The sequence below is a fragment of the Macrotis lagotis genome, chromosome 1 (genome assembly GCF_037893015.1).
Source record: "Macrotis lagotis isolate mMagLag1 chromosome 1, bilby.v1.9.chrom.fasta, whole genome shotgun sequence".
Lineage (NCBI taxonomy): Eukaryota > Metazoa > Chordata > Mammalia > Peramelemorphia > Peramelidae > Macrotis > Macrotis lagotis.
In genome coordinates, this window is record NC_133658.1 from 850,181,230 (window position 1) to 850,199,001 (window position 17,772).

The following is a 17,772-nucleotide window of genomic DNA, read 5'->3' on the forward strand; positions in this document are numbered from 1 at the left end:
TGGGGCTCTGACCACATTCAGATCCTGATCCCAGTCTAGGCCCCCCCATAGAACAACAGGGCCCCCCAACCTTGGCCCTGTGGCAGAGGGGGGGCGCTTATGGACATTCACAGACCAGGAGGGAGGACAGAGCCTCACACACTGAGACCTTTGTGGGAGTGTCCCAAAAGCTCAGGAAGCTTAGGCTTAGGCTGGGAAAATGAGCAAGCAAAGAAACAAGAGGAAGACCATTGAGAAATATTTTGCAAATGAGCCCAAGAAGGATCAAAATACTCAGTCTGAAGATGAGGAAGCATAAGCTCCTGCATCTAAAGGCTCCAAGAAAAAAACAGAAATTGGGCTCAGGCTATGACAGAGCTCAAAAAAGACTTTGAAAATCAAATGAGGGAGTTGGAAGAAAAACTGGGAAAAGAAAGGAGAGAGATGCAGGAAAAACATGAAAATGAAGTCAGCAGCTTAGTCAAGGAAATCCAAAAAAATGCTGAAGAAAATAGCATGCTAAAAACCAGCTTAGGTCAAATGGATAAAACAGTTCAAAAAAGTTATTGAGGAGAAAAATGCTTTAAAAAGCAAAATTGGCCAGATGGAAAAAGAGATAAGAAAACTCTCTGAGGAGAACAAATCCTTCAGACAAAGAATAGAATTCAGGGAGATTGATGAATTTACCAGAATCAGGAATCAATACTTCAAAACAAAAAAAAATGAAAAATTAGAAGAAAATGTGAAATATCTCATTGAAAAAACAACTGATATGGAAAACAGACTTAGGAAAGATAATTTAAAAATTATTGGAATACCTGAAAGTCATGATCAGGAAAAGAGCCTTGACATCATTTTCAAAGAATTACTACAGGAAAATTGCCCTGATATTCTAGAAGCAGAGGGCAAAATAGAAATGGAAAGAATCCACCAATTCCCCCCCCCCCCGAGAAAGAGATCCCCAAATACCAACCCCTATATAGCCAAGTTCTAGAACTCCCAAGTCAAAGAGAAAATATTACAAGCAGCCAGAAGGACACAGTTCAAATATCATGGAGCTGCAGTCAGGATCACACAGGACTTAGCAGCAGCTACATTGGAAGCTCGTAGGGCTTGGAATACAATATACCGGAAGGCAAAAGAGCTTAGAATGCAGCCAAGAATGAACTACCCAGCAAGGCTGAATGTCCTCTTCCAGGGAAAAAGATGGACTTTCAATGAACCAGGGGAATTTCAAAGGTTCCTTTTGGAATGGCCAGAGCTGAACAGAAGGTTTGATCTTCAGATACAGGACTCAGGTGAAGCATGGAGATTGTAGGAGACAGGGGGGGAATATGAGGGACTTAATGAGGATGAACTGCATGTATAGAAAAATGATACTGATAATATTCATATGAACCATCTCAGTTAATAGAGCAGGTAGAGGGAGCTTTTATAGTTGAAGCACAGGAGAAAGCTGAATTCGAAGATAAAATATGGTGTAAAAATGGAGTCAATAGAAAAAAAGGGAAATGGAATGGGAGAAAGAAAAAGGAGGGGTAATAGTCCAAGATATTTCACATAATAAGATGTTTTTTATTACAATGAGTTATTGCAATGATATGGAAGCGGGGAGGCAAGGGGGAATGAGGGAACCTTTGCTCTCATCAGAGATGGCTACAAGAGGAAACAGCAAATATACTCAATGGGGTATAGACATCTGGAGTAAGAAGGAGGGGGGAGCAGGGGGAAGGGGTGGGATGTGAATGATGGAGGAGAGGATGGACCATGGGGGGGAGAGTGGTCAGATATAACACATTTTCTTTTTTACTTCTTGCAAGGGGTTGGGATTGGATGGCCTGCCCAGGACCACAGGGCCAGGTGGATTCTGGGCCTAAGGGGTGGTATGGGGGCTCAGGGCTTCTTGGCTCCAGGACCAGGGAGCTGTCTGCTGTGCCACTCAGTGACCCTACAGCAGTGTCAGAGTGAAAGGAGAGAGAAAATATAGTACATGGTAGTGGAGAAATAAGAAAGGAGGGAGTTGCGATCAGCAATGGCAACGTTGGAAAAATATGGAAGTAACTTTTGTGATGGACTTATCATAAAGAATGTGATCCACCCGTGACAGAGTTGTTGGTGTTGGACCAAAGACTGAAGCACATTTTTTATTATTATTATTTGGGGGAGGGTACAGGGCAAGTGGGGCTGGGTGGCCTGCCTGGGGCCACATAGCAGGGTGATCTTTGGGCGTCTGGGGCCGGATTTGGACCCAGGTGCTCCTGGCTCAAGGGCCAATGTTCTGTCTGCCACCCAGCCACCCCTACTATTATTACTATTTTATTTTATTTTGGGTCTTTTTTTTTTCTTCTTTTTGGTTTTTGCAGGGCAGTGGGAATCGGGTGGCTTGCATGTCACATGGCTGGGTGATTATTGGGTTTACGAGGCTGGATATGGACTCGGGTGCTCGTGGCTCCAGGGCTGGTACTTTGTCCATTGTGCCACCTGGCCATACCTACAATTATTACTATTATTTTTTTTTAATTTTAATTTTTTTCTCTCCCCTTTACTTTTTACACCCAAGCAAGTCTATCTATATTCATGGGAGGAGGGGTATTTTGTTTACTTGTAAACAAGAATATTTTATTAATGTAAAAAAAACATTTGTACAAAATGAGAATAAAAAATAAATTTAAAAAAAAATGTAATGGGGGGTGGGGTTTTGAAGTCAATATGCCACTGTTCAGGGATCCATTTCTATTTGAATTTGACCCTACTGCTCTATTCTGAGTATTTTAGAAGAGGGCAGCTAGGGGGTGCAGTGGATTGAGCATCTAAACTGGAGTCAGGAAAGTTAATCTTTATGTGTTCAAATCCAGCCTCAGACACTTGCTAGCTGTCTGACCCTGGGTTTTACCCTGCTTGTCTCAGTTTCATTATATATATAAAATAAGCTGGAGAAGGAAACAGCCCACCACTCTAGTATTTTTACCAAGAAATCTTTAAAAGGGGACACAAAGAGTCAGACATGTCTGAAAAAAGGACTGAACAACCATAGCCACTCAATGGAAGATATATATATATATATATATGTATATGTATATATATATATATATATATATATATATATATATATATATATATATATATATATATAGTGGAAATACAGTGGAAGATCTCAGTATTTATACATATAGGGAAGTTGTGGGTTTGGGAAACAATCCACCATCATCAAGGAGGAGAATCTTATAGAAATGGGGGATTTATGTAGAGAATCCTTTTTTCCATCTGGACTCTGCCTGTGATGTTCTTCATGACAGTGATAAATAATTTTGATAAACAGATGATACCTCCCTGATTTATGCTTCACATGAGATTGCTAATCAGAGGATCATTGAACAAAATTATCTCAATGGTTGCATTTATCAAGAAATCCCATATAATCTTAACATTTGCATGAGTGATAGATACCTTGTTTGAGGAGAGGCTATCGGTAGAGTTTTGTTCTATTCTGGTCAAATGCTTTTTTTGTAATCATCTCTGTATTTGTTACACCTTTTAGTCAGTTGTCAGAGGGTGAATACATGCTCTGCTAAAGACAATTGTCTGAAAAAGGCTGATTGTTCCAGTTCACATTCTCATCAAAGTTACCCTCTGGATACGTACAGATTATTCACATAAAGATTTTCATGGAGAGTAGTGCTGATGGTTTCAGTCATATCTTTTTGACTTAAAAAAAAGACTTGTCTGTGATTTTTTTTTCTCCATTTTTTGGTAATCTTCCCCTCTTTGTGATATCTTGAAATTCTACCCTTTACTATTTTCAAAACTGTTGCTTGAAGCTTAGCTATCTTCTAAGTGTGTTAATCAGACCCCAATATCCTTCCTGATTCCATCTCTTGAGAGTTATTTCCACTTCCTTATACAGTATGCTGGTTATGGAAGTGGCAATTTCACTACTATTGATGACAAAACTAGATCACTTCCAGAAAATGGCAAATCTCTTCCATCTTCCATCAGCTTGTTGCCTTCATTCCAGTTTCATTTGTTTCATGAAAGGTAGTAGGGCAGGGATCAGCAAACCATGACCTCTGGGTCAAATCTGATTCACTGCCTGTTTCTGCATGGCTTTCCAGGTAACCAAAGGTGTTCTGTTGTTGTTGCTGTTGTTTTTAAATAAAGCTCCTGGTAAGGTCATAAGTCATATATTTAAATGGAAAAACTTAGTTTACAGATTGTACAAAAATACATGACAAGTGAGGCAGCTAGGTGGCACAGTGGATAAAGCACCTGGAGTTAGGGCTGAGTTCAAATTCAGCCTCAGATACTTAATAATTACCTAGCTGTGTGACCTTGAGCAAGTCACTTAACCCCACTGCCTTGCAAAAAAAAATTACATGGCAGGCTAGATTTGGCCCATGGACCATAGTTTGCAGAACATTAAACTTGGAGATGCTCAAATTCTACCTTTAGATACATACTAGCCATGGGACTCTACCTCAGTTTCCAATTCTGTAAAATGGGGGGGAGGGGAGAAGACTTAATAACCTTTAGAGTCCTTCCAGCTCTTTCTCTATAATCCTATAATATGCAGCAATAATTCAATAAACATTGCTGAGTTCTTACAACATATACAAAGACAAAAATTGAAACAGTCCCTAGTTTCATTGAGCTTACATCTTATGGAGATGGCAACTTGTACATGCGTACATTTTTGTTATTGGAAGGGAAAGCCATAGCAATTAGGGAAACCAAGAAGTCTTATGTAGAAGGCAGCACTTGAGTTGAGTCTAGAAGGAAACCAGGGAGGATACCTAGGTGGCACAGTGGATAGAGCACTGGCCCTGGAGTCAGGAGGACCTGAGTTCAAATCAAACCTCAGACACTTAATAATTACCTAGCTGTGTGACCTTGGGCAAGCCACTTAACCCCATTGCCTTGCAAAAAAAAGAAAGAAAGAAAGAAAGAAACCAGGGATTCTAGGAGATGAAGGAGAAAAAGGAGGGTATTCCTGGCATTAGGGATAGCTAACATAAAGTCAGGGACCCAAGAGATGCAGCAGTCAGTCTACAAGTATTTATTGATGCCTGCTAAGTGCCAGGCTAAGAATTTGAGATACAAAGAGACAGAAGGCAATTCCTGCCCTCAAAGAGCTTACAGTCTAATGAGGGAGACTTTGTGCAAACACTATGTATGGACAAGATACAGAGAGGTCAGTTTGGGCTAATGGAAGGAAGGCACTAGCATTCAGGAGGATCAGCAAAGCCTTGAAAAAGGTAAACTTTTAGCAAGGATTTGGAAGAAGAAAGGAAGCAGAGATGAAGAGGGAGAGGCATGAGGAACAGTTAGTGAAAATGCTGAGTTAGGATATGGAGTGTTTTGGCAGAGGTATCTTGTTTAAGAAACAGCAAGGCAAAGAATAGAAGGATTAGAATATGAATTGAGGGGATAAGGGGTAAAAAAATAAAGACTAGAAAGGTAGAAGTATGGGTTAAAAAGAGCTTTGAATTCCAAAGGATTTTTAAAATATTTTATTCTGGGACAAGAAGGGATCAGTCTTAGGAGCTCTCTGATAAAATTCATCAGCTAAGGACTCTAACTAAACTTTTGAGAGACAGAACCCACAAAGGGTCCCAGTGAGGCAGTTCTCCTACTCAAGGTAACCTGGAAAAGAGCAGAAAGGCTCTGCTCCCCAGGGTCGGAGGGGCGGCCCACCAGAGCCAAAGAACCTCAGCCTCCCAGAGGCAGCCCCAGGGCGCTGAGAGTCTCAGGTCACAGCAGCAGGGGAGTCTCCTGAGCTGCACCCCAAGGAGCACTGGGAACAAAGTGGGGGAACAGCGGGGGACCTCTGCCAGAGCAAGCACGTGAAGCCCAGCCCTCAGGGCACACAGCAAGCAGCATGGTCTTTCCCCAGCCCTGGTCCAGGAAACAGAAGCAGGCGGAGCTGGTAAGCAGGAGCCCCCAGGGCATGAGCACACTGAGCTGAGGGAGGGGAGTGAAGAGAGACTGCAGAGCTCTGTCCTCTGCCCCTGGAACAGGACTCTGGGGCTCTGACCACATTCAGATGCTGATCCCATTCTAGGACCCCCATAGAACAGCAGGGCCCCCCCCCCCACCTCAGCCCCATGGCAGAGGGAGGTGCTTATGGTCATTCACAGACCAGGAGGGAGGACAGAGCCTCACACACTGAGACCTTTGTAGGAGTGTCCCAAAAGTTCAAGAAACACCCCAAACCAGGCCCAGGCTGGGAAAATGAGCAAGCAGAGAAACAAAAAGAAGACTATTGAGAAATATTTTGCAAATGAGCCCAAGAAGGACCAAAATACTCAGTCTGAAGATGAGGAAGCACAAGCTCCTGCATCTAAAGACTCCAAGAAAAACAGAAATTGGGCTCAGGCTATGACAGAGTTCAAAAAAGACTTTGAAAATCAAATGAGGGAGTTGGAAGAAAAACTGGGAAAAGAAAGGAGAGAGATGCAGGAAAAACATGAAAATGAAGTCAGCAGCCTAGTCAAGGAAATAAAAAAAAAATGCTGAAGAAAATAGCATGCTAAAAACCAGCTTAGGTCAAATGGATAAAACAGTTCAAAAAGTTATTGAGGAGAAGAATGCTTTAAAAAGCAAAATTGGCCAGATGGAAAAAGAGATAAGAAAACTCTCTGAGGAGAACAAATCCTTCAGACAAAGAATAGAATTCAGGGAGGTTGATGAATTTACCAGAAATCAGGAATCAATACTTCAAAACAAAAAAATGAAAAATTAGAAGAAAATGTGAAATATCTCATTGAAAAAACAACTGATATGGAAAACAGACTTAGGAAAAATAATTTAAAAATTATTGGAATACCTGAAAGTCATGATCAGGAAAAGAGCCTTGACATCATTTTCAAAGAATTACTACAGGAAAATTGCCCTGATATTCTAGAAGCAGAGGGCAAAATAGAAATGGAGAGAATCCACCGATCCCCCAGAGAAAGAGATCCCAAAAAACCAACCCCTAGGAATATTATAGCCAAGTTCCAGAACTCCCAAGTCAAAGAGAAAATACTACAAGCAGCCAGAAGGACACAGTTCAAATATCGTGGAGCTGAAGTCAGGATAACACAGGACTTAGCAACAGCTACATTGGAAGCTCGTAGGGCTTGGAATACAATATACCGGAAGGCAAGAGAGCTTAGAATGCAGCCAAGAATGAACTACCCAGCAAGGCTGAATGTCCTCTTCCAGGGAAAAAGATGGACTTTCAATGAACCAGGGGAATTTCAAAGGTTCCTTTTGGAATGGCCAGAGCTGAACAGAAGGTTTGATCTTCAGATACAGGACTCAGGTGAAGCATGGAGACTGGAGGAGAGGGGGGAAATATGAGGGACTTAATGAGGATGAACTGCATGTATTCCTGTATAGAAAAATGACACTGATAATACTCATATGAACCTTCTCAGTTAATAGAGCAGGTAGAGAGAGCTTTTATAGTTGAAGCAAAGGAGAAAGCTGAATTCAAAGATAAAATATGGTGTAAAAATGGAGTCAATAGAAAAAAAGGGAAATGGAATGGGAGAAAGAAAAAGGAGAGGGGGAATAGTCTAAGATATTTCACATAAGATTTTTTTTATTACAATGAGCTATTGCAATGATATGGAAGGGGGAGGCAAGCGGGAATGAGGGAAACTTTGCTCTCATCAGAGATGGCTAGGAGAGGAAACAGCATATATACTCAATGGGGTATAGACATCTGGAATAAGAAGGAGGGGGGAGCAGGGGGAAGGGGTGGGGATATGAATGAAGGAGGAGAGGATGGACCATGGGGGGAGAGTGGCCAGATATAACACATTTTCTTTCTTACTTCTTGCAAGGGGCTGGGAATGGAAGGCCTGCCCAGGACCACAGGGCCAGGTGGATTCTGGGCCTAAGGGGTGGTAGGGGGGCTCAGGGCTTCTTGGCCCCAGGACCAGGAATCTGTCTGCTGCGCCACTCAGCGACCCTACAGCAGAGTCATAGTGAAAGGAGAGAGAAAATAGAGTACATGGTAGTGGAGAAATAAGAAAGGAGGGAGTTGTGATCAGCAATGGCAACGGTGGAAAAATATGGAAATAACTTTTGTGATGGACTTATCATAAAGAATGTGATCCACTCACGACAGAGTTGTTGGTGTTGGAACAAAGACTCAAGCACATTTTTTGTTATTATTATTTGGGGGAGGGTGCAGGGCAAATGGGGCTGGGTGGCCTGCCTGGGGCCACATAGCAGGGTGATCTTTGGGTGTCTGGGGCTGGATTTGGACCCAGGTGCTCCTGGCTCAAGGGCTAATGCTCTGTCTGCCACCCAGCCACCCCTACTATTATTACTATTTTATTTTATTTGGGGTCTTTTTTTTCTCTTTTTGGGGGGTTTTGCAGGGCAGTGGGGATCGGGTGGCTTGCATGTCACATGGCTGGGTGATTGTTGGGTTTATGAGGCTGGATATGGACTCGGGTGCTCATGGCTCCAGGGCTGGTGTTTCGTCCATTGCGCTACCTGGCCATACCTACAATTATTACTATTATTATTTTTTTATTTTAATTTTTTCTTTCCCCTTTACTTTTTTCGCCCAAACAAGTCTATCTATATTCATGGGGGAGGAGGGGTATTTTGTTTACTTGTAAACAAGAATATTTTATTAATGTAAAAAAATATTTGTACAAAATGAGAATAAAATAAATTTAAAGATAAAAAAATATTTTATTCTGGAGTTTACTTGATAAGCTATTTTCCTGCTTCATGGAAGATCACTTAAACAGAGGAGTTGGAAGAAAGAACTAGAATTGACTGAAAAGGGGAAAGACTTAAAGACCAACTATCAGGTTATTACAATAATACGGGTATGAGATGATGAGGACCTGCACCAAGGTAGTTGCAGTATCAGAAAAGAGGTGGAGGCGGCTAGGTGCTGTAGTGGATAAAGCACAGGCCTTGGAGTCAGGAGTACCTGGGTTCAAATCCGGTCTCAGACACTTAGTAATTACCTGGCTGTGTGGCCTTGGGCAAGCCACTTAACCCCATTTGTCTTGCAAAAAACCTGAGAGAGAGAGAGAGAGAGAGAGAGAGAGAGAGAGAGAGAGAGAGAGAGAAGGTGGTCAAACAAGACTTGTATTATTAAGGTAAAATTTACAAAACTTGGCAATAGATTGGCTGAGAGAGTAAGGAATTGAGGATGGGAGGATAGTGTTGTTCTCTAATAACAGGGAAGATCAGAAAAGGAAAAGTTTAGGAGGAAAGATAATGAATGAGTTCAGTTTGGGATATGTTGAGATTATAATATCCCTGGGACATTCGATTTAATGGGATTAGGAGAAAGGCTAGAGATAGATAAATAGCTCTGATAATCGTCAGCATTGAGACAATAAATAACTGAATCTAGGGGGTTCTAATAAGATCACCAAGCAAATTAGTAAAGAGGGAGAAGAGGATTCAGAATAGAGCCCTGGGGGGTGGGGGGTAGTGGATATGAGCTGGGTGAAGAACCAACACAAGAGAATAAGAAGCAGTCAGACAGGTAGGAGAAGCAAGAGAAAGTAATGTCACAAAAACTCAGAATTTTAGAAAAGAGTATCAAGAAGAGGGTGACTGAATGTCAAAGGCTGCAGAGAAGACACACATGATAAGGATTGAGAAAGCCACTAGATTGGGCAATTAAAGAGTTCTTTGGTAACTTTGGAAAGAGCAGTTTCAGTTGAATGATAAAGTCAGGATTCATTGTGTAAAGATTAGAAAAGCAATGAGAGAAAGTAAGTGGAAGCATAGATTGTTGGCATTTTTCCCAAGGAATTTAGTGACAAAAAAGAGAGATATGAAAATGTAACCAATGGGGATAAATTTATTAAGGAGAGGTTTTTTTTTTTAATAGGATGAAAGAGTCATGGACAAGTCTGAAGGCAGTAGACAAAAAGAGGTTGAAGACAAGAGCATGAGAAAATGGCATGACTCCTAGGTGGCACCATAGTGTACAGAACCTCTAGGGTCTGGAGTCAGGAAGACTCAGCCTGAGTTCAAATTTGGCCTCAGACATTAACCTGGGTAAGTAACTTAATTCTATTTGCCTCAGATTCCGCATCCATAAAATGAGTTGGAGAAAGAAATGGTAAACCATTCCTGTATCTTCTCCAAGAAAATCCCAAATGGGTCATGAAGAATGGGTCCCAGTTGAATCAAGTGAACAACAACAAGCTGTGTGAATGGAAAGAAAAGCACGCTTCGACCATATTACAATTCATTCCAAGCTCTCTGTACTCACCTTACCTTCCACTGCTTTGTACTAATTTATAACACTGTGGTGGTTATAGCCTTGTCATCCCCCTTCAAAGCATTATGGAAAAGAACTTGTACTCTAAACTGGCATTTCCCTTAGCTGTCATCTCGGTCTATTTAGCAAGAAGGTTTTTTTGCAGATTCAAGTGGTTTATGGACTCTTTGGGCCACCTCATTGTAGTGACTGTTTTACAGCTGTTCTCTAAGAAATGGTGGCAATTGAAGTCAATGTTTTTTAGTACCCAGCTTGTTTAAACAAGTCAAACTGGAGCTGCATAAAGGAAATGTGGTCTGTTTGTCTTCATCATTTCTTCTAATCTGGTGTGGATGTTGACTTCTGCTCTAATTAGTTGACAACCTGACCTGGTTCAGAAATGAGTCCCCCGTTTCCTGTCTATTAAGATATGGTCAATGTTATTTTCAGTGATGTTACTTAGTGATCATCCCATCCAGAGCCATTCACTTCTCTTCTGGCAGAAAGTATCAGGAAGAATTCAGTTTTATCTGGCCTTCAACACTTACAAGGTTTTGTTACCCTGAGAAAGTCACTTCACTTCTGTAATTCAGTTTTCTCATCTATTAAACATAAATAAAAATAGCACCTACTTCCCAGGGTGTTGTGAAGCTCAGATGAGATATTTGTAAAATGCTTTCCAAACTGTAAAAAGTTCAGTAAATGTTAGCTATTATTATCTCCCATATCCTTCCCTCTGTATTGGCTTTCCCTGAACGTCTAGAATCATTCCTCATCAATGTCTTTGGATGTGCCTACAAAACTCAGCTCAAATTCTCCTTCAGCAGGAGACCTTGCCAGTCTCCCAGGTATTAGTGCCTTGCCCTTCAAGTTTACCTTCTTTCTCCTTTGTAACTTTTTTGTACATATTATCTCCCCCAGTAAAATACAAACTCTCTGAGGACATTTTTGCCTTTCACTTTTGCCTTTATAGCTCCAAACACGGGATTTGAAGAAATGACTGAATAATTGATCATCGCCATCTTCCAAATTCTTCATTTCTTCACCCTCTGCAAAATGTCTGGGCATCTAGTGCAGCAATCACTGCAAGAGAAGATCAAGCATTCTATGTTACTTGTGGCCATATGTGAATTCTCAAATTCTCTTACTCTCTTAATAAGAGAATTCACAGAAATCATCCCACCTAGACATCATCCCTTGTATCTTTTCTCTTCTCAATTGTCTCCATTTAGGTCCTTTCAGCTGTGTCCTTCCCTTACCATTTGGCATCAGATTAGTCAAGATAAATAGCCAATTGGGGCTGAGGATGCATCATTATCCTTGAGTAGGAAAGAACAAATGATCTCCAATTGTCTTTGCAGAAGAGGTTGAGGTTAGACAGTACTAAGAACCTCTGAAGCTCAGAAGTATAAAGGCTGCTTGTCTGGATTCAGTTACCAGAAGAGGGCACTACAAGCTCAACCATAGGTCTTCCCATATAGTGTGGGGATGGAATTCTCAGTCTCTGGTCAAAATGTTGGCATAACAATTTATACAAGTTGGATCCCTTTTATTCAAGGCAGAATCATAGGATCCTAAAATATAAGGGTGACAAGGACAAGAACATAGTACATGAACAGGATCTCAGAGACCATCTAGTCCAATTTCCTCCTTTCTTAGATATGAAAACCAAAACCCAGATAAACTAAGTGACTTCTTGTCTAAAGCTACAAAAGTAGAAAACAGGAGAATCAGGATTTGAACCTAGATCCAGTAACTCCTGAGTTAGCTTTGTTTTTTTTTTCCCACTGCACCATACTGCCTCCTCAAAACAGTCCTTCAAGGTTCAATCCCTAAGAACTCACAATATCAGACCCAGAGGGAAGAGAACTTAGAAGGCAGAATATTAAAACATAGCATGTTAGGAACTAGAAAGGACCTTAAAACTATTAGAATACACAATGTTAGGAAATGGATGAGACCTTAGAATATGGAATTTTAGAACCACAGGTAGCCCTAGAACACATTGAAGACTGGAACAGAGAATGTTAAAGATAGAAGGAATATCATGTTGTGAAAGGAGGAATTCCTCTGATTGGTCCAATATGACTGGGGCTTTTTTTGATGAATGGTTGACTGAAGCCCAGTACGGTTCATGGCTCACCCCTTAGAATATAATGAAAGTGGATTGCGTACCAGCTATCTACATGGTCTTAGGACTCTTTTCTTGAGTTTTCTCTCTAGATAGGGTTGACCTGCATATCTAACTCCATGGTAGGTCTACTTTTTCCACTTTTGACAAAGATGCACACCCAAAAGCATGACTAAGTTAACTGGGGAGATTATTCAAACAGATCAGGGGATTTCCTAATCAACCCCTAAAACACAGAAGTTAGAGATGGAAGTCAGTAAAGAACATGAAATGTCATTGGATGATACTGAGTCCAATAGCATCTACTTTTCTCATAACCCAAATCCAGATCATAACCTTGCAGAGCTCAGAGATGGGAGGGGAGGAGGGCAGTAATCAGACTTTGCCCTATAGCAGAACACTTCAGGAGCAGTGAAGACTTGTGGGTACCTGAGATCAGTAACAATACCGCATTTAATACCCCTAGAAAGCAGCAACAGGATCAGTCCAGACCTTTCTTTCAGAAATATGAATAGCCTGGTCTCAATATGAAGTTCAAAGTCAAGATGTAGGCTGGAAGAATGAAAACTGGAAAAAAAAGGATCCCACTTTTAAAAAGCTTTTAGGTATGAAGAAACAATTTGCTTTTTTACAGTATTTCTATGGGAAACCTGAACATGTGAGCAACACACATTAATCATTAGATGCCACATTGGAAGAACCTATGGAGCTTCAAATAAAACCATGAAGGAAATGAGAGTACCTGCTTTCTTACTTTTAATACTAATATGTGATTGCTGCTCTGAAAATAAATAAATAAACAAACAAACAAACAAAAAGCTATGGAAGGTGATACCCATGACACAAATGCCTCCCAAATATCTATACATAAAGCCTTAAAAAAAAATTAGGCACAAATTTAACTAGAATTCCTAGGAGAAATAAAGCAAGAGTTTTTTTAAGGATTTGAAATTTTTTTTATAAATGAAATTAGATCATTAGAGGAAAAAATAAATTGAAAGTTATGGGGGAAAATGGAAAGGGAATTAATGGCTTAGTACAAGAGGTACAAAATTATGTACAAGGAACAAACTCTTTTAAAAATTAGAATAGATCAAATAGAAGTCAAAGACTCCATGAGATAAGAAGAAATAGTATGTCAAAGCCAAAAGAACTGAAAAAATAGGAGCAAATATAAGGTGTCTTATAGCAAAAATAAATGACCTGGAAAACTGATCAAGAAATTTAATGGTTGCTGGGGCGGCTAGGGTGTAGTGGATAAAGCACTGGCTGGGGAGTCTGGAGTACCTGAGTTCAAATCATCTGACCTCAGATGCATAATAATTACCTAGCTGTGTGGCCTTGGGCAAGCCACTTAACCCCATTTGCCTTGCAAAATCCTAAAAAAAAAAAATTTAATAGTCATTGCACTATCTAAATACCATGACCAAAAAAAAACCCCCCCAAAAAACTTAGTCATCATATTTCAAGAAATCTCACATGAAAACTGCCCAGATCTCTTAGAACCAAAGGATAAAGTAGTAGTAGAACAAACCCACCAGTCACCTCCTGAAAGAAACCCCAAAATGAAAAGTTCCACCAATTTTATTTAAAATCAAAATTCAGAGTTTACAGGTCAAAGAAAAAATTACTGCAAGCAGTCAGAAAGAAAGAATCCAAGTGCTGAGGAACCACAGTCAAGATCACAGTCACTGTGATAAAGAAATGGAAGGCTGTGGATATGTTATTACAGAAGGCAAAGAATATGGACTTATAGTCAAAAATAACTTACCCAGCAAAACTGAGTAAAAAGTTATAGGGGAAATAATAGATCTCTAATGAAATAGAAGACTAGTTAAGTATTCTTGATGAAAAGACCAGAGCCATGTAGAAACTTTGAAATACAAACATAGGAATACAAGCTGAGAAAATGTGGGTGGGGGGAAGTGGGGGGAGTTGAAGGAAGATGAGGGAAAATCATCTCACATATCAGGGCACACAAAAAGACACCCATTCAAGCAAGAAGGGGAGAAAGTTGGTTTTTGAAACCCATTCTCATCTGAACAAGTTATAGGATGGAAGAATACACACACACACACACACACACACACACACACACACACACACACACGCGCGCGCACGCGCGCACGCATGCATTGATGAGTGCAAAAGTACATTTCACTCAATAGGGAAATAGGATGGAAAGGAATGACAAGAGAAAGAATTAGATGGAGGATAGATTAAGGGATCTGTGCTAAGCAAAACAAACTCTAAAGATTATGAAAATATGTGCAGGTTTTTAGGGAGTGGCAAAGAATGGAAATCTGAGGTGATGTCCATCAATTGAAGAATGGATGGATGATTTATGTTTATGGTATATGAATGTGATAGAATACTACTGTGCTATAAGAAATGAAGATGATTTCAGAGAAACCTGGGAAGACATGTATGAAAAATGATTCAGAGTGAACTGAACAACTTACTAAGACAACTTTGAAAGAATTAGGAACTCTAGGGCAGCTAGGTGGTGCAGTGGATAGAGCACTGGCCCTGGAGTTAGGAGTACGTGAGTTCAAATCCAGCCTCAGACACTTAATAATCACCTAGTCATGTGGCCTTGGGCAAGTCACTTAACCCCATTGCCTAGCAAAAACCAAAAAAAAAAAAAAGAAAGAATTAGGAACTCTGATGAGCATAATGATCAACCATGATTCTTCTCCTCATGGCCCAATTTCAGTTGAGTCTTTTTCGGAACTCTTCCTCTGACTGGAAGGATTGGTCAACAGGAAGACACAGACAGGAGCTAAAGGGGATAGGAAAGGATAGGGAAGCCATATTGGCCTTGTACCCAACCAAAGGTTCTGCTCCTCACAATCACATAGTTCAAGAGTGAGAAGAGACCCTAGCCACCACCTAGTCTAACCCACATACCAAAAAGTATCCCCACCACATTCAGTCACTTCTTGAAGCTATCCAATGAGGGAACATCAATTACCTCTCTAAGCAGACAGTACTCCTTGTGAGGAAAGTTTTCATGAAAGTAAATTTGCTTATTTGTAACATCTACCCATTGGTCTTAATCATGACTTCTGGGAGCAAACAAAACAAAACTAATCCTTCTTCTTCTAATCCTCCCTTTACAACTCCAAATTTGTAACCATAGACATAGAGCTGAAAAGGACTTCAGTCTTTTTGATCTAATAAACCCTCACATTTACAAATAAGCAAACTGAGACCCAGGAAATTTAAGTGATTTGCAAAGGTCAGAGTATCAGAATTGGGATGTGAACCCAAGTCCCCTATTATATATATATATATATATATATATATATATATATATATATATATATATATGTACTATCTCCAAGTACTTGAAGACAGAGAGAAAGAAAGGAGGAGGAGGAGGAGGAAAGGAGGAAGGGTGGGAGGGAAGAATAAAAAAGAAGTAAGATGGGAAGAAAAAAGGAAAGAAAGGAGGGAGAGAAAGGAGAGAAGGAGAAAAAAGGAAGGAAGAAGGGAGGGAAGAATAAGGGAGGGAGGGAGGAAGGAAAAAGGGAGAGGAAAAAGAACATTTTTATTATTAAGTTCTCTGTGTACTAAGCACTATTTTAAAATCTAGGGATACAAATACAAAAACAAATACAATTCCTACCTTTAATAAGCTTACATTTTAATAGAAAGATATTACAAACATAGGGGAAGGTGGTCAGATAAAAACATATTGATAAGAAAAGCTACAGAACAGTAAGGAAGACCAAAAGGGACTAGACTGACACACCTGGAAAGGAAAATGGAGAACTGACTGGTTCATGACTCCAGGACAAGAGGGTTCAAGAGTCTTCAAATGTTCAAGGTCCTTTACCATCGTGGTTGATGTCCTCCGGACCCTCTCCAGTTTATCAGTGGCCTCCCTACAATGTAGGGCCAGACCAGAAAGCAGAGCTTCAAGTCCTGAGATGCAGCATCATATGGGAAGATCCTAAAGCTCGGAGTCAAGTGTGCTCGGTTTACCTAAATCCTATAAATCACTTTCCTTCTCTGAGCTTTAGATTCTTCATCTATGAAGTGAAAGGATGATATCAGATGGTCTCTAATCTGGAAAATCCCTTCCAGTGCTGGTTCCTTTGTTCTATAAAGTGAACACTGCTAAAGAGATGGGATTGGATTGCACAGTGGTCAGGGAAGTCCTCCTGGGACAACTGGGATTTGAACTCAGCTTTAGTTCACATCTCAAGTCTAATACTTCCTAATTCTTTGACCTTGAACAGATCTTCCTGGGTGTCAATATCCTCATATTTAAAAAGGGGGTTGACTAAATGAGAAAGAGGGGAGATAAAGGGCACAACAGACCTCAGACCTGGGGATAAGGGAGAAAACTAAAAAGGTCAGAAAGGCTGGGTTCTAGGGACTCTGCACCAAATCCCAAAGTACCAGCCAGCGGCAAAGGGGGTTTTCTGGGGCCTCTCCCTCATCTCTTCACCCAGGTATTTTCCTGCTCCTGAAGCTCTGGAGACTCCACCCAGCACCAGGAAAGGACATTCAACAGTTAGTGAGAGAAAGCAGAGAGGGAGGGGGTGGCCACCTGGAAGGCATCATTTGACTACAGGAGATACTTGGAACTAGGCCCCAGTCTTCCTGGTTGCAAAATCTATTTGCATGTGAACTGGGGTTCCCCAGAACAAAGCTGTGTTCTCTAGAATGGAATTTGATTTTCCCTACCCTTAACAGAAAGATAGCCAGAGCCAAACTCTCACCTAGACCAGAACAGGTAAATTCTACGTATTGTCTAATGTCACTGTCCCTCCAGTTTAAAATGGAGGGGTCAGGCTACTAGAGTCTGGAGGAAGCTCCATTAGATTATGAGTTCCTCCAAGGCAGGGAGGAATCCTTTTTTTTTTGACCTTTCTTTTTTTTATCCCTAATGCTTAGCAGAGTGCTTAGAACATAGCAGATTGTTAATATTTGTTTACTGACTGATTTGCCTATAGAAGAGAGTCTTTAGTGAGGCAATTTCGTCTTACAAAAGTTTGACAGGACTTCAAGAGAGCCAAGCCATTCCTGAAGAGGTAGAATCTCCAACAGGTCATCATTCAGCTTCCACTTCCACCTTCCACTCTAAGGAAAAGGAATTTATTACCAGGGCCAAGTGGAATTTGGGGGGTGGGTGGGGATGAGGAACCTAAAGGGACTGCTTCACTTCCAAAAGCATTCCACTCCTGGACAAATGAACTCTGTTGGATTTCCCCCTTCCCTAATGCCTCTCCACTCTTCCAACTCTTCCCCACCCCTAATCTTACCACTTTGGAGAAGCTTTTCATAAACTCTGCCTGCAAGGTCAGTTCTTCCCTCCAGTGACCTTCCATAGTATTTACATGTCCACTTAGCATATCCTGGTATTGTTACTTTTCTCCCCACCTCTATCCCTATGTGTTTACATTGTAAATACTCA